This window comes from Canis lupus, chromosome 14, assembly GCF_048164855.1.
Source record: "Canis lupus baileyi chromosome 14, mCanLup2.hap1, whole genome shotgun sequence".
Taxonomy (NCBI): domain Eukaryota; kingdom Metazoa; phylum Chordata; class Mammalia; order Carnivora; family Canidae; genus Canis; species Canis lupus.
This window is the reverse complement of record NC_132851.1, coordinates 22558819-22564016: the sequence shown is the minus strand read 5'-3', so window position 1 is coordinate 22564016 and position 5198 is coordinate 22558819. Positions and strand designations below refer to the sequence as shown.

The following is a 5198-nucleotide window of genomic DNA, read 5'->3' as shown; positions in this document are numbered from 1 at the left end:
GAGAAGTGGGCAATAGAACTTAAAAAGGAGCTTGAAATTACTTTGTGGAGGGTCAGCAGATTTAGGCTAAGGATTTGGTGTTGTGATCAAGGGTGTTTGCTGGTCCTTGGGCAGGACAAAAAAAAAAAAAGCCATATTTAAGGACAATTGATTTGACAAAGAATTGAAAGCTAGCACTGCTTGAACAACTCAGTATATATAGCCAGGGCACAAATACTTATATATCATCTCTATGCATGTGTCTCTTTCTATATGTCAAGAATCCAGAGAAAAGGAGGTAACTAGTCAAGGTGATGATGCCCAGAACTTGATTTTGCAGGTAATAGAAGCAGGCCTACTCTTGCCCCAATCTCCTGGAGTTCTTAGCCGTAAACAAGAAATCCTGCTAAGTACCAGCCCACATCTGTGTAACATAAACAGATTCATGCACATGGCTGAGGTTCTATTTTCCCTAGAAATAGGCTACATCATAGATGATATTCTCTGCTAAAGCTATGATTTGGGGTGGGTGAGGATAATAGAGTAGTTATGGGAGGTGGCGCAAGGGACAAGGATGGGAGAGAGAAGGGGACATTGCTATCTTTTAAAAAGGCTGCTTATGACTTCACCTGTTTTTATGACTGTGGCAAGTCTCCTGAAAAATGATTTCAGGGATTATACTTCAGGTCATCTTCCCCATAGTGATTGTTTTAAAGATTCTTGGAGGATGCTCTCTGCTCTTTCCACAGTATGAACCCTGGGCAAGGAGCCAAAGTTGTTTTAAATCTCAGTTGAAAGCTTTGGCTCTTTGTACGTGAATATGTGCCAAAAGGAAGTCTAATAGCTTATCAAGTTGAGGCACAGGCCCAGAAGCAAGAATTTTTGAGAAGGGGTTTAGGGAGCAAGGTTATTAACTCTTGACCCAACTATAGCCCTTTTTTGAGCTACTATTTGTATTTGGTTAATTGAATGCTTTTCTTTCTTTCTTTCTTTCTTTCTTTCTTTCTTTCTTTCTTTCTTTCTTTCTTTCTTTCTTTTTTTGCAAGGCAATTGGCTTGAGAGTCCTGACACCAGGTTTTCTCATTGAAAACTTTTAAACAAATTGTGCTATTGACCAATTCCCATTATCAGTATATGCCTTACTTTTCTTTTCTATAAAATAGAGATAGTATGTGTCTGACATACCTCATTAATATATCTTTAAAGTGAAAGTTCTGTGAAAGAACACAAGATAAATGATCTCAGCAAATTATTTACCTAGTATCTCTTATACATTGTACTAACAGCTACAAGAAATTCAGAAAATATTTAGGAAATACTTATTTCTAGTTTCCAGAAGACAAAGATACGACCTACAAAGCAGAGTATGCTAGAGTCCTTCTAGCATGATGCAGTGGCTACTGAGGTGTATCCCTCACATTTCTACTCCAGTCTTTGGTCCTTTTCAGATGCAAGTATTCATTCCCCCAGGAATACTGGCAGCTGACAGTTCATAGCTAAATACTCCTTAGGTGCTCCTTGCCCAAGGTCCTCAGAGCCAAGGGCAGTGGACAGAGAGAGGCAAAGGCGCTGACTCCCTTGTTCACAGCTCCTGAGCTCCCCCAAGGGATTGGCTGTGGCCATGGTAGAGGCAGTTCTGTAGCCTAACTGCTTGCACAATCTTGCTTCCCCAATAAAATGCCTCCACACAGTACTCCCTTGGGCAGTACATATACTAAAATTGGAACTATACAGAGAAGATTAGTATGGCCGCTGCAAGAGAATGGCATGAGATTTCACAAATGGCATGAGATTTCATCCCACATTTTCCAACCAATTAAATCTTAATTATAAAAGAAAAAATTCCTTCTTGCAAATCTCTAAGAGTCTGCTTCTGGGGAACCTGGCTTATGGTAATTAACCAAGAAAAAAAATGCTATGGGAATTCATAGAAGGAAGAAGGCAAATCCTGTTTTGGGAAGATGAGACAGGAAAAGCTGCATGTGGGAGATGGTTTTTGTGATGTGGTTTGACAGATACAAGGGACTTTCACTGGGAGAGGTTGAGGAAGGGGTAGCGAAAGAAATGTTTATTACTATACTGAGAGAAAATAGAATAATCAAAGGTTCAGAGATCTGGGGTATACAACCCTGAAAAGTAAAGTTCAGAGAGCTTGGCTTTATGCTCCATTCATAGGGCACTAAGAGGTCAAGATGAGAAGGAAGATTAGTATCTGTAATGAAGAGTCCTAGAATCCAGGCTTAAGTAACAAACTAAATCAGAGCAAAGGAAAAGGCATGGGAGGTTTATTTAGAGGAGGAGTTATGCAAAATAGTCTATGCTTTCAGAGAACGATCCAGAAGCAAGCATAATGAAGGGTTATAAAATGGAAGATATTTTATGATGCTTAATAATTTTAGGTGATATAAAAAATAAGAGTTCCAAATGAAATGAAGATAAGGAAGGTATTGAAGCAGTTTGAAAATATATAATTACAATACCTGGAATATGCCTTTTTTGTTTTTTTAACTTAATTATCCAGACCAGCTGGCTTGAAGATGGTTGCAAGGTGGAAAAAAGAGCCAGGGATGTATGAGAGAAAAAAAGAATATAAGAATAATACAAAGAGGTGAGCTACATTGCATATCACTCCATGACCAGTGGTTTTTAGGACCAAAGCTCTCCAGCTCTGCTACCTTATAGTAGTCAGCAAATTAAGTGCTCTGGAATTTTAAACTAGAGCATAGGCTGAGCCAAACATGGCTGGCTCTCATATCATGTCTTGGGGTTGAGATTCATTACTGTAACTTATTATAATTTAGGCAAATTATTTCACTTCTCAAATTCTCATATTCTTTATTTGTAGAAGTAAATGGATTGTGATGAAATTTTAAGAGAACATTGTGTGAAGTGCTTTGCAGTGTGTAGTACACAATAAATACTCTGCACATACAACTTTTACCACATTAGATCTGTCACTAATGGCCTAGACCTTGGGAATAGTCTTTGACACCTATGAACCCCTAATTCCTTATCTGAAAAACTAGTTGGTGGCTTTTTACAGCTATTACTTTCTATATTTCTAACACTAGGTTCCAGGTATGATTTTCCTTAAAATTAAATCAAAATAAAAATGGAAATTAATTAACCCCAACTCAACAAGGTAGGTATACTTAGTGAACTCACTTCCCAGAAACAGGTGAGAAACCTGAATAGGAGGAACAAGATATCATTGGCTTAGTCCCTGCCAGAGCTAGGATCTGTTTTGGAATAATCTGGTCAACAGCACATTGTCTTCTGAGTCTCTGTGGGTGCTAGATCTACCAAATGCTTTTTTTTTTTTCCCTACCAGCGGGATATTATCTACTCCAACTACTCACAAAACATTTGCATTCATTGCTGTTGGGTTTGAAGCATAGCCAAGGGCACTTCACACTTCTTCTGCATGACATTGAGGTCTTTCCATGAAATACTGCTATGATCAAGCACTGGATCAAACCTAATTCACCAACAGATTCTTGTTCCTCTGCTATGCTTTCAATAGCCTCATCTAGGTGTTAGGAAAAGCTTCATGGGCATCCAAGACGTCAACACATCAGCACAGCTTGGATTTGAGCAGAGATCCAATAGAAGGCAGACAACTGGACTTGCTTAGGCAGAACATGGACATAATCCCTTTCTCACTTCACTACCCTAATCCCTCACAGCTCATCCAGTACAAACTTGTAGAGTGTTCACTCTACATTGAAAAGGGAATCTGAAGGCAACCCACTATCCCAACTCTCTCACTCCTTGCCTTATGAATGAGGGATAGGACCAGAGGGCAGTGTGATGAACTGGTGTCTCTAAACACTGTAGGTGATGAGGTTTCCTACTACGTGTGATGTCAGTGTTGAACTTCTATAGGTCCTTTGTGTTCTGTTATTCTCTTTACATATGTCTACTTACTGAGGAAAGAGTGCTTGGGGTGTGTGCCCCTTGCGAGACTTCAAAGGTATATTAGGGACAAGTATGTACTAAGTTACTGTCCAGATTTTTGTCTCATCTCTTATCCTTCACCTAGCTACTATTATAGAAGTAGCTGTTACATATTTGAAAGTCATAGAAAGAATCAGAAGGCTTAGGCTCTTGTTCTGGTTCTATCTATAAGAGTTTATATGACCTTGGTAAGTCAGTTGTCCATCCTGAGTTCATTCATCCGAAAAATGGGAGTAATGACAGGTTGTGCTGAACTTTGGATGAGATTGCATGAGTATTCCATGGATTTCAAAAATATAACAGGCATATAAAGTGGAATAATGATTTCACAATTTTACATCAGATTGCCCTGACCAGAACTTCCCAACCTCTGGACCTCCATCAATAGCTATCTTTCCAACTCTGCTATACGTAGAGGAAAACACAAGACTCATCTTTCATTATTCTTTGACTGCTATCCTTTATATGACTTCCTGGCAAGTTTACAATGGTTTATCTGGTGAGGTAATTATGTTTTAGTCAATGGCTAGGGCCCAAAATAAATATCTCCATTGCCTTTGTGAGATAAATTTTTGTAAAAAGCTAGTGTTGGTGCTGTGAGGGTTGTCTTTCTATTCAGAAGGGAAAAGAAAGAACTTGCATTGGGCTTCTGATTCCTACTATCTTCCAGATACCATATTGAGAGCTACTTACCCCCTTATTAGAGTAAATTTTACCCCATATTGAAGAGATCAGCTTGTCCTTAGTGGAAAGAAGCAGGAAGGATGTATGTATCTCCATAACTTGTCTATCCTACTATATAGTTTAACTTCTATCTTCGTGGACCAATTTTTGTAATTGAACTTCCTTATTTTTGTTAGGAAAGCGTTGGAAGAGAAGATAACCATAGTCAAGATAAGCCAAAGAGTGCTACAAACATAACTACATTGACTTTAATCACTCGCATATCATCTTCTGTCTAAATCTATTGCTACCTTGTAAGTCCTTGTCATTTTCCACATGGCAGAGGCCAATTCCTTAGGAAAGGGATACTTTCCAGAACACTTAACTACCTCGTGTTTTCCCATTTTCCTGCCTGTGGCCTATTGAATAGCTTGACATCTTAAAGCCAGTTTCACATTTGAGGACACTGCTTTCATCCAGAACAGTGATGGCACAAATGACTTCATCATTCAGAAGAGTAAGTCACCTGTGGAGTTGAAGTGGTATGGCCTTCATAGTATGGAAATTTCTGAACATAAGCAATAACCTCACATTAATCC

The 5198-nt window shown here is 38.8% G+C and overlaps 1 non-coding gene across 1 annotated transcript; it reads left to right on the top strand.

The window, feature by feature from the left end:
• Window positions 1-1669: 1669 nt before the first annotated feature.
• Window positions 1670-1776, top strand: LOC140604405 (U6 spliceosomal RNA). Its single transcript, XR_012007307.1, has one exon. It is a non-coding gene; the product is annotated as a U6 spliceosomal RNA (small nuclear RNA).
• Window positions 1777-5198: the final 3422 nt, after the last annotated feature.